This window comes from Coregonus clupeaformis, unplaced genomic scaffold (genome assembly GCF_020615455.1).
Source record: "Coregonus clupeaformis isolate EN_2021a unplaced genomic scaffold, ASM2061545v1 scaf0770, whole genome shotgun sequence".
Classification (NCBI taxonomy): domain Eukaryota; kingdom Metazoa; phylum Chordata; class Actinopteri; order Salmoniformes; family Salmonidae; genus Coregonus; species Coregonus clupeaformis.
The window spans coordinates 78,274-104,866 of record NW_025534225.1 but is presented as its reverse complement, the minus strand read 5'-3'; the positions used below and the strand labels follow the sequence as shown (position 1 = coordinate 104,866).

Sequence of the window (26,593 nt, the reverse complement as noted above, 5' to 3'; positions counted from 1 at the left end):
ATGGCAGCTTTGGCACTCAATGGATCGAACATAACTACGGGGAACTTTACGAATCGGTTTGTTCAGCCGCCATGGCGCATTGCACTGTGGTCGGTCGCCTACAGCTCCGTTTTGGCGGTGGCTGTGTTCGGAAACCTCATTGTCATATGGATAATTCTCGCCCACAAACGAATGCGGACAGTCACCAACCTATTTCCTTTTGAACTTGGCATTTTCGGACGCATCCATGGCCGCCTTCACAAATTCTTTAATTAATTTCATACTCCGCGACTTCCCACGGAGACTGGGTACTTCGGAGAGGCTTATTGCAGGTTTCACAACTTTTCCCCCGTCACCTCCCGTGTTCGCAAGCATCTCTACCGATGACTGTAATTGCCGTTGATAGGTTAGGCAACTGATGCTGAATCATGCTTACTTTTAAATCAAATGGTATTTATTTATTATTAATTATTTGGATTATTGTTCGGCACTTGTCGCGATTCTTTACATGCATTTTCCACCTGTAAAAAAACCCTATTGGGATTCACTCCCATCTACAGTGGTGATGCTGATGAGGTTGTAGGGATTGGTATTCTATCAGGCAGTAGGTTGTGTGTGTGTGTGTGTGCATACCTGCGTGTGTGTAGAATGACAGTGTGTTGTGTGAGTTGGCAGTGTGTGAGTGCATGTCCTGCGCGTGTGTGTAGGGTATATGTTGGGTGTGAGCTTGTGTCTGTGCATCCGCATACATGCGTGAATGTTAATTTGTGTGTGTGCATGCCTGCGTATCTATGCTGGGAGGGCAGTATATTGCGTGTATAATCATGAGTTTGCGTGTGTGTCGCATGCCGTGTGCCTGTTTGTGTGTCTGTTTGTGAATGCCTGCATACGATGCATGTGCACACATTTTATGCCTTTATGTGTGTGGAGTGGATGAGTGTCAGTGGGAGGGGTTCAAAGCACACCAACCACAGAAGATAAAGAAAATATTGCGAAAGATGAGTAACCTGAAATTAGCTTAAGTGCTTTTCATCTTATTCATGGCAGTCATGGTCAAGAGACATGGAATATCCAGACTACTGATGTCAATCCATGCCACCAGAGCAACTAGCTATATTACAGATTCTATGTTGTAGAATGTCCCTTGTGATTCAAACTGTAAATCTAGATGGAGCTGTGTCAGACTTCTGTAGCATGTTCTGGCATATCAGTACACTGCAGGTTTATCATCATTATGGCCCTGCTACACACTATAGCCTACCGCCATCTAGCATTGTCGTCGTCATCAGCCATTGAGGCAATTCTTTGAAATCAATGAAAGCTGCTATACTGTCCATCTTGTGCTCCCGTTAATCCGTCCAAATGGCAGCGATCCAAGCTCAAGAATCTCTGGAGGTTCTGGGTTCTCCGATGGATGACCTTCCGTGTTAATTCTATCTTGTGAATTTAAATAATTAGAAATAAAGTTGATTTTGGTTGCAGATGGCCTCCACTGGACACCACTTGGTTATTTTTACAAGATTTATAGCCAAGAAGATGCTAGCGAGAAGAAACTCTAGCTAGGGGTGGCTACATTGATTATTTTCGACTTGAATACAAAAGCAACTTGTGTAATTAGAGGATAATTTAGTACAACCACTAGCAACAATTTAATGAGTACTTGCGAAGTAAACTGAACTAAAGCTTTTACTTACATTATCGATTAATATGGTACAGTAGGAAAAAAATACAATAAGGACCCTTTTCCCCTCTGCTCCACTCCACTCTCAAAACAACACGCTCTGTGTAGCAGGTAGAAACGTCACATTGACACTACGCCATGATGACCTGCTTGCATGTGGGGTGGCAGAGTGTCACAAAGAATTTCTATCTCAATGTTTCAAACTGAACTCTTATATTACTCATCTGTTCCCAGAGGTTGTGTAAATCTCTAATAAACAGACAGTCTCCCCAGTTTCACAATTATCAGGTCTTTTTTTCAGAGAGACGCTCTGCACAGTCTTTTATACTCACACACACACACACACTCAAGTTCTCTATATAGGCTACTCCTTGCTCAGGCAGTCTGCTTTTTTTCACTATTCCCATACATAAGTTATCGCTCAACTTCTCCAATATTCTGCAAAGCCTCTCCCACTCCCCCTCTCTGTGTGGGGACATCTGTTTTGAAACCGGTCTCCTGTTATCTGGTTTCAACGTTTGCACTTCTGCTTGCCTAACTACAAGACACAAATACTTTGTTGTTGGGCAAATATGCATCTTTATCATTGTACATTTACATTTAGTCATTTAGCAGACGCTCTTATCCGATTGAACGTACAGTTAGTGAATACATATATTTTTTTTTATACTGGCTCCCCGTGGGAATCGAACCCACAACCCTGACGGTCAAACGCCATGCTCTATCAACTTCGAGCTACATCCCTGCCGGCCATTCCCTCCCCTACCCTGGACGCGAGCCATGGCCACTCCATGAGTCTCCCCTGTCGCGGCCACTCACAGAGCCTGGATTCGAACCAGTATATCTAGTGACACAAAGTTAGCACTGCGATGCAATGCCTTAGACCACTGCGCCACTCCAGGAGGCTGCGTATAAGCATATGATTAACTCTCTAGGCTCTAGTCTTCTAATAGTCATACATTAGGTTAGTTTAACGAGGTTGTGACATTTTAGTCATTGATCTTACTCACACATTTCTTTAGCACAGAGTGATTATGTGTGTGGGGTGTCTGCGTGCGTTATGCTAGGAAATGCTTGCCGTATCTGTGTAGTGGGTGGCAGTGTAGTGTGTGTGTGTCTTTATACTCATGGAGTGCGTGCGTGTGTTTGTGTGTGTAAGCGTATACACTCACTATGACCAAAAAGGAAGAATGCACTTTTTGAACACAGAAACACCACAGTATCCACTCTTAGCTGGGCTTTACCTATACTCAAGGAAACCAAAACCTACATTTGGAAACACCCCTTAAGACAGCTTCAGAAATAGCTAATTACAGTCGTTTCGACAAATTGGCGCATTCAGCACTATTATTGCTAATTTTCAGACGACGAATAAATTATTGAATGAGCTCTTCAGGGGGTAATCACTGGGGAAGCCTAACATTCATCCATTCCTGTAATGGAGGTGTCCTATGAGGGTTTGTTATTGACAGCATCCACTTCAAATCAGTTTGCCCATGCAGAGAGAAAACACTACCCCTTAGGTAAATGTGTAGTTAAATATTTATAGTATGTTTGGATCTGTGCTGGTCTTGCCAACTCTATGGTCATTGTTATACCTTGTCGTGCCAAACATGGCTTGATTACTTGCTCATAGGAGCTGGCTTAGGCGCAAAATCTGATATCAGGTATGAGGCGTATTGATATACAGTGTTGCGGTACCAGTCTCCCGAGTGGCGCAGTGGTCTAAGGATGTGCCACTAGAGATCCTGGTTCGAATCCAGGCTCTGTCGTAGCCGGCCGCGACCGCAGACCCATGGGGGCGGCGTTCACCTATTGGCCCAGCGATGCGTCCCAGGGTAGGGGAGGAATGGCCACCGGCAGGATGTAGCTCAGTTGGTAGAGACTTGGCGTTTGCACACGCCCAGGGTTATGGATTCGATTCCCACGGGGGCCAGTATGAAAAATGAAAAAATTATGTAGTGTACTCACTAACTGTAAATCGCTCTGGATAAGAGTTCATGCTAGTAATGACTAAAATGTAATGTAAAATGTATGCTACAGAGAGTAATCTCGTCTCTCCTCTTATTTGCTTAAGAAATTGATTGGTTGGTTGATTGGTTGCAGTGAATTTAAATTATTCCCTCATTTGACAGCAGATTGATTGGAATTGGCATTTTAACTGAATAGTATTCATCAATGGGGTGTCAATCAAACACTATGAGTTGCTGTTCTACTGCTGACACCATTCTCAATGGTCTGCTAAGAGATGAGACCGATAAGACAGGACTTGTTGTTTTGACCTCAAAGTGAATTGGTTTCCCGAAGCACCACAGGCCTAAAGCGTTGTTTGGTACCCTAGCCAAAGCCAGATGCCAGGCTTTGCTTATAAAAATAACAACACAAACACACGCTTGCACCTGACTACATACACATACGCACAGGCACACACACACACACACACACACACACTTCCTCCGCATGCACACGCACACACACGCGCCACCCTTGCATCACAAACACAAGTGGCTTGGCTTATTGAGATTGGTCATATCAAAATGGGACCGAGCTGATTTGATATTGATCAATGTCCCCATGTTACATCATATTCTGTAGAGCTATGGTGTGATAATGGAGGAGAAGTAGTGAGTGTGAGGCACTGGTATCTCCTGCAGCTCTGCGACAACACAAAAGGAGCACCCTTTGGGCTCTGCTCTCCATGGACCTTCCTGCAGCCGAGACAGACGAATTCCATATTTTTAAGTGTCCCTTCGATTTCATCCCCCAAGGCCAGAGATAAAGAGAACAAGAGGACAAGAGAACATAGACTTGACCCAGATTGAAACACATAACCTCCGAGTCCTACTTGTTGCATGGCTGAACTGATGCTGCAGCGTAATCCAGACAGTCTGTCGCCTTGGAAATGTCACAGGGTTGCAATGTGGTGGCCAACCCGTAAATGTGCCCCTTCTATTAAAGGCAGAATGTGCCCCCCCTTCCACCCCCTCCATCCCTATTTCCTGTGGAAGTAAAACACATTTCCTGTGTGAATAACACTTCAGGAAGACTCACCTTGCATAAAACGGCAAGACATCCTCCCACACACACGTTTGGCGGGAAGAGGTGTGACAAGAGGTGCCAGTCTGTCAGCGAGTGTATTGTTTTGAGATGGGACTGATTTAGATGTACCATTGTTGGTAGTTGACACTCTTCAAGCAAGTCCCTCACTTCATTATTCTTCGTTATTCTTAGATGATAATGTTAGCGCAGTACCACATAACTGATGTTACCGGGCTGAGACTATGCAAGTTACAACTCTCGAGAATTGTTAATGATCCAATGCAGACATTTTTATCTCAATATCAAATAATTTTTGGGTAACAATTATTTTCAATTAAAATGGTCAAAAAGAAACAAGAATAGCTTCCTAGCAAAGACCAATTTCTCAAGCCAAGTTAGCTTTTATTGGCAGATAGCTGGTGTCACAGGCAGACCAAAACTCCATCCCACCAAACCAGGCTGATTTCAGGCGGTCTTTTCAAACAGCTCTTACACTTAAAGGTCATTATCATAATTTTCACAATTTCACAGTATTATTCCAACCTCATAGTGTGGAAATGTGTTACTCTCCCTTCGTAACAAATATTTCCACACTATGAGGTTGGAATAATACTGTGAAATTGTGAAAATTATGATAATGACCTTTAAGTGTAAGAGCTGTTTGAAAAGACCGCCTGAAATTCAAACACAGGAAAATCACGTTTTTGACTGCACTGGGCCTTTAATGAATGGAATGCTCAAATTCGTTCATTGCTAATGCGAAGGGAGAGTAACACATTTTGGAAGACTGATGTGTAGGCTAATGCAGTATTTTCACCCTCTACCCTTCCCATGCATTACTTCTACCCTTTACCCCTTTTATGCCTAAAGAAATGACGAAATGCCTCATTGCAAGTATCTATTTTGGTCTTGTCTGCCCTTGGGTATTGCTTTGTGGTACTTTTTACCTCACCTAAGAAAAGGACCTCAGGAAAAACACCATAATGAGATTTCTGTGATGAAATACAATGAAGCCCCTGAAAGAGCAGCCCCCTGTGTGGTTTGGCTCTTATAATCAACCTGTAGCACTGCACACACACACACACACACACACACACACACTTCATTCACCTGTACTGCTACTGAAGCCCAAGTGCCACTCAGACTAAATGCCAAGTTATTACAGATGAGTTGAGGGACTGCACGGACTGCTTTCTGGCGACGGCTCTTTGGGGGATTTCTGACCGCCATTGAGATGGCAGCCAAGGCTCTGAAAGTTATCAGAAACAGAGTCCGGAGGGGAACTTGTCTGTTAGCGAGGCGCTTCATTCAAGGAAAGGAGATGCTAATTATCATTAGCATCAACAAGCTGTGGCTCTCAGTAATGGACAGTCATAAAGTGAGAGACAAACCAGAGGACATAGCAGCATAATAAAGTTGTCCCCAGGCTTACAGCGTGTTCAGAGTAATCTCCTACTAATTTGGACGATCCATTGTTTCAGCTTTGTCTGTGGCTTTGTCCAAAAGCCTCTTGTTTGATAGTGAATTAATCCATGTTATAATAGAAACCGGGCCAGACCACAAGTGGATTTCTGAACGTCTTTGTGTTTTGGAAACACAGGAGACAAAGACAGGAGCAAGGTTGCAGTCAATTCCTGCTCAATTCAGTACAGGAATAGACTTAAATAATTCAAATTGCATGTCAAAAATTTAAAATAACATTCACACATTCATTTATGTAATTTGCCACTACAAAACTAAATTCATGAATGGGACTTCCAATTCATTCCTTGACTCCACACACCCTGAAAGAGAGGACTTCCTCTGATTCAGAGGGGGTTGGGTTAAATCTGGAAGACACATTTCAGTTGAAGTCGCATTCAGTTGTACAACTGACTAGGTATCACCCTTTCCTTTTCTTATGTTTGACCTTTGACCCCATTTCGACATCTTGACCCCTGCAGGTACATGGCCATTATCCACCCTCTGAAGCCCCGGCTGTCGGCCACGGCCACCAAGGTGGTGATCATGTGTATCTGGGCACTGGCCGTGGTGCTGGCCCCTTCCCCCTCTGCTTCTACTCCACCATCCGCATCCTGCCCCCTGGACCATCTGCTACGTGGCCTGGCCCCGCAAGGAGGACGACCCCTTCATGTGAGTAACGACACCTTTAGCCCAGTAGCCTCCCTTTGTAGACTAGCCTCCTTCAAGCCTTAAAAAAATATATAGTATATATCTTTAAAGTATTTTGTATGTTTATTGGATAGAGAGATAGAGGTGAAAGGTAGGAGAGAGATTGCTGAAAGAGCAGTAGGCCAGATTTGGAACCCCATGCTGGTAGCGGTACATTGTACCAGGCCATCTCATTCTAGACTTCTATACGACTATTTCATATGAGACAATTCTATCACCTAAGCCTCTTTCATCATCATAAGCCTCTTTATTTCACTCAGATTTACATGGTTACAGTTTGTGGCAGCTTATGTATTATGGGAAACTGCCGCTACTCGCTCCAACCAAGGTGCATGAATTGAGGAGCAAACTAAAGTGAGGAGGATATTTAGCAACTCTTTGACGACAGTGGAAGTCCATAAAAAAGCATATTTATTGTTATTTCAGCTCGTGGCCTTCTTCAGGGTTGCATTATGGCAGCATTATGATGCATTACGGCAGCCATATTCTGCCAGAGCGCTCATCACACATTGGCTGTGACAATGGAAAGATGTGACTGTACCAGTTGAGATAGAGATGATTAGCTTGCCCGCTCTAGGCCAGTTTAGCATAGCCCTTCTTTTCACTCCTCTCTCCACAAGTCAATGTGTTATCTCACCACACTCCTTTTGTTGTGTTACAGTATAAACATGTCATCCTACCAGCACCTACAGTAGGCTCTTCTCTCTTCCCATCTGCTTTTCTTCTCTCTGGAAGTGCACACTGGTCCTCTCTCTCTCTCTCTCTCTCTCTCTCTCTCTCTCTCTCTCTCTCTCTCTCTCTCTCTGAGATTTGAACTGCTCTAGTTTACCTCACTCTTATTTTTGTCCCTCCTCTCATCCCTTACTTCTCTGTCTACATAAAAAAAATGGGCCAGTGCCATTTTGCTCATTGTTGTTTCTAATCAATCATCTTTGTTTACATTCTGGTTTTCTTCTTCTCCCTGTCGTGCCCAGGTTTCATATCATTGTGATGATACTGGTCTACCTGCTGCCCCTAATGGTAATGGGCATCACCTACACCATCGTCGGGGTGACGCTGTGGGGGAGAGATCCCGGGGATTCATCTGACAACTACCACAGCCAGCTCTGGGCCAAGAGGAAGGTAAATCCAGAGCAGACCTGGGATTATACAGTGGCTTGCAAAAGTATTCACCCCCCTTGGCATTTTTCCTATTTTGTTGCCTTACAACCTGGAATTAAAATTGATTTTTGGGGGGGTTGTATCATTTGATTTACACAACATGCCTACCACTTTGAAGGTGCAAAATATTTTTTTGTGTGAAACAAACAAGAAATAAGACAAAAAAACAGAACTTGAGCATGCATAACTATTCACCCCCCAAAGTCAATACTTTGTCGAGCCACCTTTGCAGCAATTACAGCTGCAAGTCTCTTGGGATATGTCTCTATAAGCTTGGCACGTCTAGCCATTGGGATTTTTGCCCATTCTTCAAGGCAAAACTGTTCCAGCTCCTTAAAGTTGGATGGGTTCGCTGGTGTACAGCAATCTTTAAGTCATACCACAGATTCTCAATTGGATTGAGGTCTGGGCTTTGACTAGGCCATTCCAAGACATTTAAATGTTTCCCCTTAAACCACTCGAGGTGTTGCTTTAGCAGTATGCTTAGCATTGTCCTGCTGGAAGGTGAACCTCCGCCCCAGTCTCAAATCTCTACAAGGACTGAAACAGGTTTCCCTCAAGAATTTCCCTGTATCAATTCTGACCTGTTTCCCAGTCCCTGCCGATGAAAAACATCCCCACAGCATGATGCTGCCACCACCATGCTTCACTGTGGGGATGGTGTTTTCAGGCTGATGAGAGGTGTTGGGTTTGCGCCAGACATAGCGTTTTCCTTGTTGGCCAAAAAGCTCAATTTTAGTCTCATCTGACCAGGTACCTTCTTCCATATGTTTGGGGAGTCTCCCACATGCCTTTTGGCGAACACCAAACGTGTTTGCTTATTTTTTCTTTAAGCAATGGCTTTTTCAGGCCATTCTTCCATAAATCCCAGCTCTGTGGAGTGTACAGTTTAAAGTGGTCCTATGGACAGATACTCCAATCTCCGCTGTGGTGCTTTGCAGCTCCTTCAGGGTTGCTCTTTGGTCTCTTTGTTGCCTCTCTGATTAATGCCCTCCTTGCCTGGTCCGTGAGTTTTGGTGGCGGCCCTCTCTTGACAGGTTTGTTGTGGTGCCATATTCTTTCAATTTTTTAATAATGGATTTAATGGTGCTCAGTGGGATGTTCAAAGTTTCAGATATTTTTTATAACCCAACCCTGATCTGTACTTCTCCACAACATTTGTCCCTGTCCTGTTTGGAGAGCTCCTTGGTCTTCATGGTGCCGCTTGCTTGGTGGTGCCCCTTGCGTAGGGGGTGTTGCAGACTCTGGGGCCTTTCAGAACAGGTGTATATATACACTGAGATCATGTGACAGATCATGTGACACTTAGATTGCACACAGGTGGACTTTATTTAACTAATTATGTGACTTCTGAAGTTAATTGGTTGCACCAGATCTTATTTAGGGGCTTCATAGCAAAGGGGGTGAATACATATGCACACACCACTTTTCCATTATTTTTTTTTTTCATTTCACTTCACCAATTTGGACTATTTTGTGTATGTCCATTACATGAAATCCAAATAAAAATCCATTTAAATTACAGGTTGTAATGCAACGAAATAGGAAAAATGCCAAGGGGGATGAATACTTTTGCAAGGCACTGTAACCCACGACACAACATCACGGCGTTTACGAAGCTCTGTCAGTACCACTGACCCAGAAAAGGCATCTCTGGTTCTGGGGTGACAGCGCTTCAGGTCTCAGGGGAACTTTAAGGCAGTAGCGATGCTATATAAGCCATCCACTAGGATTTTCACAGACAGAGAGATTGATTATTGTGTAATGGGTTTTGACTGTATATTCAAAGTGCCCAAAGATCACTAAAGTGAGTTGGCTGAGGGTTAGTGTACTACGGGGACATACAATACATCAAAACACACATACTACACACATACTGTACTATGGGGACAAACTCGGAGTGTGTTTATAACAAGATAATGGAGGATTTACTGTGTCTTTATGTGTTTTGACGTTCACAATAACTATTACGTTACAGTCTGGGTCACCTAATCCAGCACATTAGTCAATCTCTGCAGACAAAAACCTATCAACACAAACTGATCGCCAAAACACAGCACAGACCTTTAAGTCTATGAAAAACGAATTTGAGACGTTAGTTTTTTTCTGACTTGTGGTCGCCGTTCCTCCATCGACCCTGTTTTTTTGACATAGTGGCTTTTTGACATGAGCGCTAGCTCTGAATGCTAATGGCCTCCTGAGGCACTGTGAGCTTGGCCCTCCATCCGTACCGATGTGAAAAGTCAACACTTGGATATACTCTCCGGACTGTCTACTCTGTGAGTCACAGGCATACTCAGACAGTCAGAACAGGTGACTTATCAGTGTTGTTTTCTGGTTTTGAGAATAAAACTTGCTTCCTAAGAAAGTAGTCGTGTTAAACAGAAACTGGAAACGCAGCCTGGGCAGAGTTAATTGGAAACTGGCCCAAAATCTCGGTACACCTCCATATAACAGATTACATTTTGCTTTGGATTTTGACCCATTTTGTCCCTTAGAAGCCTGTGCAAATGGGATTCAGTATCGACAACAGTGGGTAGGTCGGGCCCCCTGTCCATCCTGGCAGTAAGATTAAGAGGCTCCTTAAAGGGGCAATCTGGGATTCAAACAACAACAAAGCTGGCACCATGCCACTATTTTGCTAAACAGCTAAGGTATGGGGCTGGATAAATGTAACCACTGTCAAATTCATAGATGAAGAACTGGCCATCCATTTGAGTTAAAACATGTATGTACCAATTCCAGATTGCCCCTTTTAAAGTGGGAGCTCTGCTGGATAAATAACCTTAGGCCGACAGGAAAAATGGGCGATGCACCTCCACTGGGAATCAATATGAGTGATAAGGATTGGACTGGAGGCACTAGAGTGTCCACACTCTACAGACCATAGAGACAAGAGAGATGGAGTGTGAAGTTGGCTAAAACACGAACGGACTGGGAGCACCAGGCTAGGCTATTGTATGTGAAAATATCTTTCTATGTATCAGAACAATACCTCTGGATAAACCATAATAATTGGTCTGATTACTTTGTCAACTTTATTACTATATCAACCTTATTACTTTGGACTGTGCGGCAGTTAGATCACACATTGAATCGGAAATAACTACACTTGGACTACTACACTTTTATACACTCTGCTACTAGGATACCACAGTATGTGCAAACTGTAATAATAGAGGCACAGAAGACAATGAGGCATTGTTGACGTTTTATATAAATCAACTACATTTCTTCACAACGTATTTGGATGACAGTGAAGTCCTCTCTAGGCTGGAGGGAGATCAGTGGGAAGAGGGACCCACTGGCCGGAAAAGGGGAACCCCTTCCCTCTTAGCACCTTTAAACCCAAGGGGCACACACAAGTTAACTGAGCATAGCATGCATAGGCCCCTATAAGATCTATGTATTTTCCCAAATTCCGTTTTCTCCACTTAGTTTTTCCAGGTTTAATTTCTTCCCCGTTTTTGTAGGTTTCACTCTCAAAACCACACTTTTTAAATAGAAAAACAACAATTTGATGTTTTATGTCCACAACAATGCTTAAACCACATCAGGGGCCAATTTTGAGGTCTGGGAAAAATAGAAGACATTTAGATTTTGGGTGTGTTTTGCATGAGTTTGCAAAACAAATGGCCATTAGATTGATGCAAATCATCATGATATCATTCTAGCAGGTATGCGTAGGCCACTTCGTAGTTAACATTTAATTGAGAAGATTTTGGGAAAGCCTTTCCATCTCCACAAGAAGTAGTTTATCATTAGCATCATCGCTAACGGCTACACAAAGTGTAGACATATTTGCACACTGCACACACACACACACACACACACACACACAGACAGGGACATTCCTGTGCCGTTGCAGGAAAATACAAATCACTGATGCTGACTGACTGAACTGAATAGGCTACACAACTCTCCTTCATATTAAAATGTCTATGTTGATGCGTTTAAAAACTGAAATAATTTTTCACACGTAATTTAAAAAAATGTTTCCCCCTTTAGCCTACATATTGAATAGGCTACACAACTCTCCTTCATATTAACATGTCTATGTTGATGCATTTAAAAACTGAAATAATTTTTCACACGTAATTTAAAAAAAATTGTTCTCCCCTGATATGTAGGCTAAAGGGGGAAACAATACTCGGATTTAATCGTATCCATAAATGAACAGTTGATACTTCGTGAATGGGGCCAGTATGAAAAAATAATAAATAAATAATGTATGCACTAACTGTAAGTCGCTCTGGATAAGAGCGTCTGCTAAATGACTAAAAATGTAAAAATGTAAAATGTTTTATTATGCCTAAATAGATGTTGGCAAAATACCTATCTGCAGGTTTATAGAACAGAAAAGCTGCAGATTAGGAGCAGCGTGCGGAGGTGTGTGTGTGACTGTGTCTGTGTGTCTTGTCTTCCAAACTTGGAGGACAAGCTGGCAGACTAAGTTTGCTGTCACTCAGTCAGAATGCGCATCAGCGTTTCTTCTTCTTTCCCTACTCTCACTTCGCTTGTTAGACGTACAGTAATTCACATTGATAGCTGCTAGCAAACGTCCTCACCTATTGATTTATCATAGTAGCAGGCTAACAGGAGGCTGCAGTAATCTAAATCGATTAGACCGAAACATCCGATCAGAAGTGATTGGGTGAAATATGAAGCGGAAGTGAACGGAGACGGCTTCGCTCTACCAACAGGGCAGCAGGATCAATGTACAACCCACACTTCTCTAAACAACTAGCCAGTTGAGTTATTTAGAGCATGGTTGCACGATACTGAGAAGGAAGACAATGCGATCTTGGCTTGGCTGCCTCCTTGTAGCTTCTTTCTTGGGGTTCACAATTCTTCATCATTACACTATTGTTCTAAATTCAATCACCCCTATTCACCCTCCTCATCATTTTTCCTCTATTCCCTCTATTCCGTGTCATTCTATAGCTAGAGGACTCCTGATATCTCCAGGATTGATAAGTATAATTTTTGTTCTTTATATGTTGTTGTCTAGTACTGTATTTTTGCTAGTTAGGGCCATCTACTTTAAGTGCTGCCTGTCTTCCCAGTAGCCTACTTGGTGTGTTAACTGCTGACTGCTATTAAATTGCAGATGATTGTTTTCACATCAACCAGGACTAAGGGGCAGGGGCAATTTGTGACTGTTGTTGTTTTGCGAATCAGTGGTTGTATTGGACGGGGAGGGGTTTCTCCTCTCCTAGGCAATTAGTACTGACCGGGAGGCGTGCGCTTCACCTTTTCAAGGCAATTAGCAATTAGTATTAGTACTTCAGTCTCCCCCTGTTTTCTCAGTGGCAGCTGAAACCAGCCTGCTCGTCACAAACAAAGAACGTTGCAAAACAAAGACGGTTCTGCCGAGTTGTTCTGCAGAGTTATTCAAGGTAGGAAAGAGGGAAGGCTCCACACCAGTCTCTCACCTTAGTATCTTACCTAGTTCTTTTCAGATTATCTCATTTTTCTCTTTTGTAGCTTTGGCAACTATGTGTGTGTTTTTATACCTGTCCGCTCCTCTCCCTGTAAGCTTTACAGATGCACCCCACCCTTGGCTGGTCTCTGCCGATCTGCGGTCAAAGTTTATCTCCACCTATGCTGCCCTGCAGTCCCTTGACTTTTTGGCCTGACGGAGACATGGATCCACACAGAGAACACTGCTACTCCAGCTACTCTCTCTTCATGTGACTACCGTTTTCTCTCTCATACTCCAAGAGCATCTAGTCATTTCTCCTAAGTGGAGGTTTTCTCTTTTCGCTCCACCTGTCCATCTCCTCATTTGAATGCCATGCTGTCACTGTCACTTGTGCACTCAAGGTTAACATTGTTGTCATCTATCGCCCACCAGATGTCCTTAGAGAGTTCCTCAATGAGCTTGACACCTTGATAAGCTAATTTTCTGACAATGGCTCACAGCTCTTCGTACTTGGCGACTTCAACCTCCCGAGCGTCTACCTTCGATTAATTTCTTTCCAACTCTCTCTTTCCCCTCCTTGCCTCTTCTGACCTCACCCTTTCCCTGTCCCCTCCCATTCAGCAAGGCAGGTAATACGCTTGACCTCATCTTTACTAGAGGCTGTTCGCCTACTAATCTCACTGCAATCCCCCTCCAGGTCTCTGATCACTACTTTGTTTCCTTTTCTGTGTCCCTTTTCCTCCAACCCCCTAGCCAATCAGCCCCTACCCAGATGGTCATGCGCCATCGCTATCTTCGCTTTCTATCTCCCATACTCTCTCCTCTTCTATCCAATCAGCTCTCCCTTCTGCTAAGTCCTTTCTCCCTCCTGTCTCCTGATTCTGCCTCTTCGACCATACTCTCCTTCCTTTCCGCATCCTATAACTCGCATTGTCCCCTTTCCTTACGGCTGGCTCGGCCCTCCCTCCTGCTCTGTGGTTGAGTGACTCATTGTGAGCTTACTGAACAGGGCTGCGGGAAGCTGAGCGAAATGGAGGAAAAACTAAACTTCCGGAGGACCTATCAACCTTTCACTCCCTCCACTCTACCTTTTCTTCCCTCTGTATCCACTGCTAAGGCCACTTTCTATCACTCTAAATGTCAAGCTTCTGCCTCAAACCCTAGGAAACTATTTTCCACCTTCTCCTCCCTCCTTAATCCTCCAACCCCTCCCTCCCTCCCTCTTTGCGGACGACTTTGTCAACCACTTTGAAAATAAGGTTTGGCGACATCCGCTCTTCATTCACTCAGCCTATTGAGTCCCACTGGTCCCACTCACACAGAACTACCATATGCCTTGACCTCGTTCTCCCCTCTCTCTCCAGATTAAATCCTGTGACTAGTGTGGTCCGGCCACCTGACAACATGCCCGCTCGACCCCATATCCTCCTCTCTTCTCCAGATCATCTCTGGAGACCTCACATTCCTCACTTCGCTATCAACTCATCTTTGACCACTGGCTCGTCCCTTGGACTTCAAAATGGCCCGATTCACTCCCTTCCTCAAGAAACCAACACTCCACTCCTCTGACGTCAAAAACTACAGACCAGTATCCCTTCTTTCATTTCTTTTCAAAACACTTGAGCATGCTGTCTCTGACCAACTCTCTTGCTATCTCTCTTAGAACGATCTTCTCGACCCTAAACAGCAGGCTTCAAGATGGGTCACTCAACCGAGACTGCTGGTTCTCAGTGTCACAGAGGCTCTCTCTCTCTCTGTTCTCATCCTCCTAGATCTATCTGCTGCCTTCGACACAGTGAACCATCAGATCCTCCTCTCCACCCTCTCAGGCCCGGCCGTCTCAGGCTCTGCACTCTCTTGGATTGCATCCTACCTGGTGACGTGGAGAGGATCTGTGTCTGCACCACGTACTCTCACTGCTGGTGTCCCCCAGGGGCTCGGGCCTAGGCCCTCTCGTTTTCTCTCTATACACCAAGTCACTTAGTCTCTCCTATCCATTGCTATGCAGATGACACTCAACTACTTTTTTCCTTCTCCCTTCTGACACCCAGGTGGCGACACGCATCTCTGCATGCCTGGCAGATACAGTGCATTCAGAAAGTATTCAGACCCCTTGACTTTTTCCACATTTTGTTACGTTGCAGCCTTACATCAATCTACACACAATACCCCTTCATTATAAAGCAAATTTATAAAAAACGGAAATATTACATTTACATAAGTATTAGCCTCGAGTATTCTTGGGTATGACACTAAAAGCTTGGCATACATGTATTTGGGAGTTTCTCCCATTCTTCTCTGCAGGTCCTCTCAAGCTCTGTCAGGTTGGATGGGGAGTGTTGCTGCACAGCTATTTTCAGGTCTCTCCCAGAGATGTTAGATCGGGTTGAAGTCCGGGTTCTGGCTGGGGCACTCAAAGACATTCAGAGACTTGTCCCAAGCTAGATACTTGTCATTCAGAGACTTGTCCTGTGTTGTCTTGCTGTGTGCTTAGGGTCGTTGTCCTGTTGGAAGGTGAACCTTCTTCCCAGTCTGAGGTCCTGAAGCGCTCTGGAGAAGGTTTTCATCAAGGATGTCTCTGTACTTTGCTCCGCTCATCTTTCCTCGATCCTAACTAGTCTCCCAGTCCCTGCCGCTGATAAACATCCCCACAGCATGATGCTGCCACCACCATGCTTCACTGTAGGGATGGTGCCAGGTTTCCTCCAGACGTGATACTTGGCATTCAGGCCAAAGATTTCAGACCAGATAATATTTTTTCTTATGTTCCGAGAGTCCTTTAGGTGCCTTTTGGCAAACACCAAGCGGGCTGTCATGTGCCTTTTACTGAGGAGTTGCTTCTGTCTGGCCACTCTACCATAAAGGCCTGATTGGTGGAGTGCTGCAGTGGAAGCCTACTTAATTTACCTCAGCAGACACGAGAGGCTGTTCGTGTGTTCTACCATTGAAAGGGAGTGGTACAGATAATAGGCATTGGTACAGGTAATATGCATGAGGTTCAAGATCTTCCAATAGGGTCCCTGAATGGACATCTTTTGACAGGCCTACTCTGTCATATTTTTGTTTATCATCCCTCAGTTATATAGCAAACCAAGTGGGTGTACTACCGTCTTGTTGTGGGCCTTTGTTTTTAGGGGCATTCCATCGCGCCATCGCTAGGACATGAGAAAGGTGAACGGTTATACAGTGAATGAAATGCTAATCTTGAGTCTCAGGTTGCCAGCAGCCTAATTGATCTTTCTCGCTTTCTCAGCGGTGGATGGACGAGTTATTATTAATGTGAGCACAGGTCGGAAGGGTGCCAGGAGAAATGTAATAGCTATAAAAGCCATAATTATATAAGACCCATGGGGCGGCGCACTGTGTTCCAGCGTCGTCCAGGGTAGGGGAGAATGGCCGGCAGGGATGTAGCTCAGTTGGTAGAGCATGGCGTTTGCAACGCCAGGGTTGTGGGTTCGATTCCCACGGGGGGCCAGTATGAAAAATAAAAAAATAATGTATGCACTCTCTCACTAACTGTAAGTTGCTCTGGATAAGAGCGTCTGCTAAATGACTAAAATGTAAATGTAATAATTCCCTGACATTCATCAATATTATCTCCCGTCATCTCCATTCAACTGAAATGACGTTGGAGGAGGCTTTGCATCTCCTTTTGTTGCTTGAATCTCCACTGTGCAGACCAGGCCTGGAACTCCAGGTTATATTTGGTCCCTGTCTGGTGGCGTACATACAAAAGCTCTATCTCTGGGAAAAATGACATTAGGTTTTGGACAAATGCCTCGTAATGACACCTGCGAATCCATTACCCCATCTGGGTATAGAGTGGAGTCGCTCGAGGCATTATCAATTCAGAGTGTCTGTCAGCGAAGAAGGGGATTTGAAAACGGTTGGATGCATGTTGCTGTTGGACATGTGGGTGGTGGATAGATGGATTAGCCTGGGAGACCTGGATTTTAGCCTTTAAAAAATCCAATAAGACTGTGTGGTAATCCCCCATGGTACACACGTGTGATACGAAAGGCTCCTTCTGAACTGGGCAGATAGGAGGGCAGGAGCAGCAGGTGTAATCCTCCCAGTCTGACTGTGTCTGCATCCCAAATGGCACACTATTCCTATACAGTGAGGGAAAAAAGTATTTGATCCCCTGCTGATTTTGTACGTTTGCCCACTGACAAAGACATGATCAGTTCTATAATTTTAATGGTAGGTTTATTTGAACAGTGAGAGACAGAATAACAACAAAAAAATCCAGAAAACGCATGTCAAAAATGTTATAAATTGATTCACATTTTAATGAGGGAAATAAGTATTTGACCCCTCTGCAAAACATGACTTAATACTTGGTGGCAAAACCCTTGTTGGCAATCACAGAGGTCAGATGTTTCTTGTAGTTGGCCACCAGGTTTGCACACACATCTCAGGAGGGATTTTGTCCCACTCCTCTTTGCAGATCTTCTCCAAGTCATTAAGGTTTCGAGGCTGACGTTTGGCAACTAGGAACCTTCAGCTCCCTCCACAGATTTTCTATGGGATTAAGGTCTGGAGACTGGCTAGACCACTCCAGGACCTTAATGTGCTTCTTCTTGCCCTCCTTTGTTGCTTTGGCCGTGTGTTTTGGGTCATTGTCATGCTGGAATACCCATCCACGACCCATTTTCAATGCCCTGGCTGAGGGAAGGAGGTTCTCACCCAAGATTTGACGGTACATGGCCCGTCCATCGTCCCTTTGATGCGGTGAAGTTGTCCTGTCTCCATAGAAAAAACACCCCCCAAAGCATAATGTTTCCACCTCCATGTTTGACGGTGGGTATGGTGTTCTTGGGGTCATAGGCAGCATTCCTCCTCCTCCAAACACGGCGAGTTGAGTTGATGCCAAAGAGCTCCATTTTGGTCTCATCTGACCACAACACTTTCACCCAGTTCTCCTCTGAATCATTCAGATGTTCGTTTGGCAAACTTCAGACGGGCATGTGTATGTGCTTTCTTGAGCAGGGGAGACCTTGCGGGCGCTGCAGGATTTCAGTCCTTCACGGCGTAGTGTGTTACCAATTGTTTTCTTGGTGACTGTGGGCCCAGCTGCCTTGAGATAATTGACAAGATCCTCCCGTGTAGTTCTGGGCTGATTCCTCACCGTTCTCATGATCATTGCAACTCCACGAGGTGAGAACTTGCATGGAGCCCCAGGCCGAGGGAGATTGACAGTTCTTTTGTGTTTCTTCCATTTGCGAATAATCGCACCAACTGTTGTCACCTTCTCACCAAGCTGCTTGACGATGGTCTTGTAGCCCATTCCAGCCTTGTGTGGGTCTACAATCTTGTCCCTGACATCCTTGGAGAGCTCTTTGGTCTTGGCCATGGTAGAGAGTTTGGAATCTGATTGATTGATTGCTTCTGTGGACAGGTGTCTTTTATACAGGTTACAAGCTGAGATTAGGAACACTCCCTTTAAGAGTGTGCTCTAATCTCAGCTCATTAACTGTATAAAAGACACCTGGGAGCCAGAAATCTTTCTGATTGAGAGGGGTCAAATACTTATTTCCCTCATTAAAATGCAAATCAATTTCTAACATTTTTGACATGCGTTTTTCCTGGATTTTGTTGTTGTTATTCTGTCTCTCTCTGTTCAAATAAACCTACAATTAAAATTATAGACTGATCATTTCTTTGTCAGTGGGCAAACGTACAAATCAGCAGGGGATCAAACTACTTTTTTCCCTCACTGTATAATGTGCCTAGCAAAATTCTAAACACCCGTTGCACAGTCTTCACATTTTGCTGCCTTTCTAGCCAACTTTGCACAACTCTTAGGGCAACATATATCCATTATTTTTGTCAACATTGCTTAAACTCAGTACATTCGGTTGAGAATCATTGATGGACAGCAATATTCTAGTCTTGTCTCAGATTTTCAGGCAGATTTAAGTCAGGACTGAAGCTGGATCATTTAGGAACACTAAACACCTATTGGAAAGCCATTCTGGTGTGTCTTTGGCCTGAAAAATGTATTTGTTCCACAGAAGAATAAAACTATCCCAGGGTTAGATATTCGAAGACTGAGGCAGGGTTTCCTCTAACTTTTACCTGGGCTTTGCTCCTTTAATTTTTCTTTTGATCCTGAAACTCACTTTGCCGGTGACAAGCATACCCATAACATGATGCTTCCACCACAAAACTTTAAAATGCTCTTTCTGTACCTCTCTCTTTTTCTCTTGCTATTTCTCTCTCTCATCATTGTCGAGTCGCGCTACATACTCCTGTTTTCCTCTAGTCTAACTTATTTAAGTCACTTACCGACATTACGATGCAATATCAATCTGATGTCAGGAATGACTTGCCCCCAAACCGTTCAGCTCTCTTACTGAATAATTCAATATCCATTACCCACATGTAAATGATCATTAACATTCAGTATTTATAAAGGTTTCTCCCTTGTTAGTTTAAATCGCATTGTTTTCTATCTGCTTCCAAAGTGGTTATTGTGAAATGTGAAGTCTTGAGGGCATGATATGTAATATTACAATAAATAATAAAAAAGAGGCTAACAGACTTATTCAGTGTAGCTTCTGGGTGTATAAATAATGTATTCACTATATTCTCTGGTTATTTGATAGACTATATATTCAAATCAGTAGGTGTTCTGTAGGACTGAATTCAAGGTTTGTAGCTTATTTGGTTGACCCAGGGTAATTAAATACACTGTTTTTGTTTTGGGCTTTTGAAGGATTTCTTGTCCTCACCAGGACTTGTCTTGGAAATGAATTGACCCCACTTTAAACAGTACATTTGTTTACATAAGTATGTTTTTCTAAAAGTTGCTATTTTCTCCTATTTGCTTGAAGCTTAATCAGCATCCACATTCATAAATGTCTTCACAACTCCTCAAAGCAAAATACTGTAAGTCTTTCACATCAGTTGCATGCTTTTTAAAGAGCATTTTTCAGTTCAGTTTTTTTCTTTGAACAAATCAGCCTTTGAAAGCAAAAATTACAAAATTGGTCAGTTGCTATTGAAGGAAGGCCTCAGGGAAGGAGGAGTTGGCCATTTTATTTTCTTAATTAAATTAAATAATGACTCTTAGTTCTCTTATGTGCGAAGGAAAGAAAAACAAAAAATAACTGCACTGAACATTCCTCTCTTAAGAGTTTTCTAAACTCTACAAAACAATAGCCTGGAAAGTGCTTATCTCAACAGAAGTCTCCTTTTTGAGGTTTAAACACCCTTTAACTTACCCAGCTTACAGTGATGAGGTTGGTATTGTTTTTGAACTCCCAATCAGTGGACCCTAAAACCCGCAAAGTCTCTTCCTTGAGAAATTGCATGAAAACGGACCATTAAACACTATTTCCGAACATTTTCATCAGAGTTCTGGGGCAGCAATAGAGGCCATTAGAGAGTGCACACACTGGTTGAATCATAGTTGGAGTGCCATGAGGATGGGCGGTGTTTGGTACTTTCTCCATTGGTTCCATTGTACAAGGCTCAAGCTCAAACAAGTGCACCTGAAGTGCTCTATTTAAAGTAAACAAATACTATTTGAACCCAGGTCTAGCAGAGAGAAAACTGTATGGGGCAGTGTGTGTGTGTGTGTGTGTGTGTGTGTGCCTGCCTGCAAGGGGTCACTACGAGTCCAGATCACTAGTCACCACCAACACTAGTGATTGCTGACAGCAGGCGGTTTGCTTCAGATTGCGTAAATGGGGAGGGCAACAATTAGGCATAATCAACCCCCTCATCACCTACTAATCAGAGTTACTCTTTCCTCCGGACCCATCGCTCCCTTCCCTGCCACCCCTACGGCGTTCACTTATGATAAATACATCCCACTCTCTCCCTATAATAATCATACCTATCCATTCTTGATTTTGCAGTTTATTTACTCTCACTTATTATGAGTCTCTAGCTCCCCTGCTCTTCAATGTGTGTCTCAAGTGTTGAGCGAGATGCCATTCATTTGCTTTTTACTAGGATTCATTGTGATTAATGATTAGTGGTTCATTCAGCTGGTTGTGGTTATATTGTACTTTCCATTTAGTTTTGAGCTGCTGTGTGTGTCTTTGTGTGTGTCTGTGTCCGCATGCGTGCACATTTTATGCATTCGCATTTGTGTGTGTGTGTGCGTTTGCATGTGTTTGTTGCTGTGACTGTGTCTGTGTCTCTTTTACCCAGTGGTCGATAATCCCCTAGCTCTTTATTTTCATAGCTACAGTTGAATAACAGGGAACCAACCCACTTAACGCAACAACAAATCCATTTGCCCCAGCTAACCATCCCAGCATAGGGTTACAAACAAACACATTATGTGACTGCTCTAGTCCCCCAAGTCATGCTAAAGACCGCATCCAGCTAACCAGCCCAGCAGTAGTGTTACTAACACATTCTGTGACCTCTCTGTTTTCTCCCACCCACATTTTGTTTTTTGAGCTGTCTATTCATTTAGCAATTTTAGCAACAAGTGTCCTCTAGCAAGTAAATGTCCTTTCTCCTTGTCAGAGGACAACCCCCCCTCCATTTTTATCTCCACTTACTGACATGGAAAAGAAGAAGGAGAAAATAATTGAGTCTATTTATCTATATATATATATTTCCTGATATTTAAGTGGAAACACTTCTTTAGGTGTGTTGCCTTAAAAACCACACCAAATTTGTCTTACATTTACTACCTGACCATTGTTTCTATTGGTTATTATAGGACATGAGCCTCATGTAGCCACGACATGATGGCATTTATGTATGCTATATGTTCCTTATTCTCCCAAAAACACTAAAACAACACATTCCATGTACTGTCCTTTTGTACAATACCGTCATATCACCAACCTGGTTTGAATAGCATTTGTTTTCACTGAAATACTTTGAGAGTTTGATTGGCATTGCCTGGAGTCTAGGGTTTCACCTTTATTATCCATTGTTCCAATGCTCCATCAAGCCACACAAGCTCAATCAAACAAAAACAATACACCTGTCAATTTTGAAATACACAAATATAAATGTTCAGCAAAGTCTGCTGCCTCAGTTTTTATGATGTCAATTTGCATATACTCCAGAATGTTATGAAGAGTGATCAATGTTCAATTAATTGCAAAAGTCCCTCTTTGCCATGAAATACTTAATCCCAAAAAAATTATTTCCACTGCATTTCAGCCCTGCCACAAAAGGACCAGCTGACATCATGTCAGTGATTCTCACGATTAACACAGGTGAGAGTGTTGATGAGGACAGGCTGGAGATCACTCTGTCATGCTGATTGAGTTAGAATAACAGACTGAATTAAAAGGAGGGTGAGTTGCTTAAATCATTGTTCTTCCTCTCTAAACCACATGTTACCTGCAAGAACACGTCCGTCATCATTGCGTTGCACAAAAAGGGCTTCACAGGCAAGGATAATGCTGCTAGTAAGATTGCACCTAAATAAACCATTTAACGGATCATCAAGAACTTCAAGGGGTTCAATTGTTGTGAAGAAGGCTTCAGGGCGCCCAAGAAAGTTCCAGCAAGTGCCAGACCATCTCCTAAAGTTTATTCATCTGCGGGATCGGGGCACCACCAGTGCAGAGCTTGCTCAGGAATGGCAGCAGGCAGGTGTGAATGTATCTGCACACTAGTGAGACTTTTGGAGGATGGCCTGCTGTCAAGGGGTGGCGAGAAGCCACTTCTCTCAAAAACCATCAGGACATTTACATTTTAGTCATTTAGCAGACGCTCTTATCCAGAGCGACTTACAGTTATTTTTTATTTTTTATACTGCTTGAATCGAACCCACAACCCTGGCGATTGCAACTTTCCATGCTCTATCAACTGAGCTACATCCCCTGTCGGCCATTCCCTCCCCTACCCTGGACGGGCCTGGGCGGTGTGCGCCGCCCATGGTCTCCCGTCGCGGCCGGCTGCGAGAGCCTGATTCGACCAGGATCTCTGTGCTTACTCGATGCAGTGCCTTAAACCCTGCGCCACTCAGGAGTACAGGGACAGACTGATATTCTGCAAAAGGCACAGGGATTGGACTCCTGAGGACTGGTAAAGTCATTTTCTCTGATAATCCCCTTTCCGATTGTTTGGGGCATCCGGAAAAAAGCTTGTCTGGAGAAACAAGGTACACTACCATCATCCTGTGTCATGCCAACATAAAGCATCCTGAGACCATTCATGTGTGGGGTTGCTTCTCAGCCAAGGAGTGGGCTCACTCACAATTTTTGCCCTAAAACACATCATGAATGAATGGTACCAACACATCCTCCGCCTTCTCCCAACCATCCAAGAACAGATTGGTGACGAACAATGCCTTTTCCAGCATGATGGAGCACCTTGCCATAAGGCAAACGTGATAACTAAGTGGTCGGGGAACAAAACATAGACAGTTTGGGTTCATGGCTAAAAACTCCCCAATCCTTAATCCCATTGAAACTTGTGGTCAATCCTCCAGAGGCGGGTACAAACAAAACCCCCACAAATTCTGACAAACTCCAAGCATTGATTATGCAAGAATGGGCTGCCCATCAGTCAGGATGCTTGGCCCAAAGTTAATTGACAGCATGCCAGGGCGGATTGCAGAGGTCTTGAAAAAGAAGGGTCAACACTGCAAATATTACTCTTTGCATACTTTATGTAATTGTCAATAAAAGCCTTTACACTTATGAATGCTTTAATTATACTTCAGTATACCATAGTAACATCTAAAAAAATATCTAAACACTAAGCATCACTTTGCTGAAACATTGTGTCATTCTCAAAACTTTTGACCACACTGTACTGTTCCCCGTCATGACATGAAAATATAAGATTGTCTTGCCTTGTTTCAATTATTGCGCAGGCATCCGTAACTTGTTTTCCTCCACTTATTTTTGTTATTTTGCTCTCTGCCTGTCTAGGCTCAGTCGTGTGGAGCGCTCTAACTTTGGTCTTCTGAGCTTCTATAAAATCCCTTCTGTTGAATCATCCACCGTGAGAACAGCCGAACTCTTTTCCACATGCTCTCCACCTCCCCGTCCACTTGATCTTCAGAGGGAGGAGGGGGGGGCTAAATTTTTCTGTATCCACATGCACAACGTGGGAAATTCTTTATTCAAAATCTTATCTTTCTACTATATTTTTATATCGTTTTCAGTCTTCTTTTGATTTGACAAGTACATTTTGCTCATTCTATTTTGCATTAACACTATCATAAGTCTTTAGGTGTAGATGTTCCTTGCTGTTATTTTTTTAACAAGTCCACTCAACTTACACCATATTCTGTGCTTTTTGCGATAACAACTCCTACCACCATCTAGCATCCACACAATGGTGTGCAGCCTAACTACACACAAGCTAAGGTATTGCTCCCTAATTTCACCCTAAGCTCTGTCAAAAGCAGTCCTATATAGAATATGGTGCCATTTTGGACATCCTTCTCTCTTCAGAAGATAAGCCATGTCCTGGGGATTCAAAGGGGTAGCTAAGATCAAAAAGACAAAAGGGCGTTCTCAGCTTTTCCTGCCAGTCCTCGGCCGAAGTGGTCAGCTTCCGTTTCTTTAATCTTAGGGTGTCCTTTTGAGAGAGTGTCAATCATAATTCTTTCCATACACACACAACATCCACACACTTATACACATAAAAGACTCTGTTATTCTCTTTTTTTTCCCCCACCTGGAGCACAATCACCCTTACCATATCGAAGACAATCGACCCTGAAACGTCTTCCAGTCTCTGAAAATACTTCAGGGACTGTGGTGCTACTTCCACAGAACACCACCAGCTGGTGATAAGAGACTAAAGCTGGAGTTCACTTCTTCCCATTTCCCGTCTGTAGTTGTTGATGTTCTTTCCGAAACTTGTGTTTTTACACAGTTTCTCCTTAAAAAATTAAGGTTTAAATGGCTTCAGTGTGTGTGGCGTTAAAATTGTCTTTTGCCTCGTCTTTGATCAAAGGAACTGGATCTGAGTGTTTTTAAATCAAGAAAGGCATTTTTGATATCTAACCACAACTTTGATATCCAGTAACATAATTTTGTTTTGAAAAGTGCAAAGAGCAGACCGAGACAGGGCTTTTTCTCTCTATCACTTCTATCTCATGTTCCCTTATCCTGGCCTATTCTCTTTGATCACTGCCTAATCTATTTACTCCTATACCTCCAGCTAGTCAGAGCTCCCTACCAAGGCTCATTAAAGCACACACACACACACACACACACACACACACACACACACACACACACATTAAAGCCAATGCAGCTTGATGTGAATAAATGACTAAAGCTTAATTTCCCTTCTCCAAATGAGAAGGAGAAACACCTCTCTCTGCTCTCCACAGAAAAAATAACTGCAGAGTGCACTTTACAGCTATTAGCTCCATTTGTCTGGCTGATAGTGTGGCAGGATTCCTCTTTATCAGCCGGACGCCCTACACATCTCCAACAGCTTGCCTCACTGGGTTAACAAGAATTAACTAATGTTATCTCATACGACCTCCCTCCCTCACCTCCAGGTGGTCAAGTGATGTCTTGTGGTGTTGACCTTCGCCCTCTGCTGGCTGCCTACCTCTACTTCATCGTGACACCTCAACAAGGCTCTGACGTGAGGGTAAGTCCATTCAGCAGTTCTACCTGTCAGTGCTGTGGTTGGCCATGAGCTCCACACATGTACAACCCCATCATCTGCTCTCACGCAGTAGCTTTCTGTGCACTCAACACACCAGGCAGACAGGCAGGCAAGCAGAAATGGAGCCCAGGCACAGGCATGCACAGGCGGAGCAGCACCTACAGTGGGAAAAAAAAGTATTTAGTCAGCCACAATTTCAAGTTCTCCCACTTAAAAAGATGGGCCTTAATTTTCATCATAGGTACATATCAGCTTACTGACAGACAAAATGAAAAAGAAATTCCAGAAAATCACATTGTAGGATTTTTATGAGTTTATTTGCAAATTATAGTGGAAAATAAGTATTTGGTCAATAACAAAAGTTTCTCAATCTTTTTATATACCCCTTGTTGTCAATGACCTGTCAAATTTTCTTAAGTCTTCACCAGATTTTCACACACTGTTGCATTGGTATTTTTGGCCCATTCCTCCATGCAGATCTCCTCTAGAGCAGTGATGTTTTGGGGCTGTCACTGGAGCATCCTTTCCCAGATTTTCTAATGGGGTTGAGATCTGACTGGCTACCA

The 26,593-nt window shown here is 43.5% G+C and overlaps 1 pseudogene; it reads left to right on the top strand.

Moving 5' to 3' along the window:
• On the top strand, window positions 1-26,190 carry LOC123485622 (annotated as a pseudogene).
• Window positions 26,191-26,593: the final 403 nt, after the last annotated feature.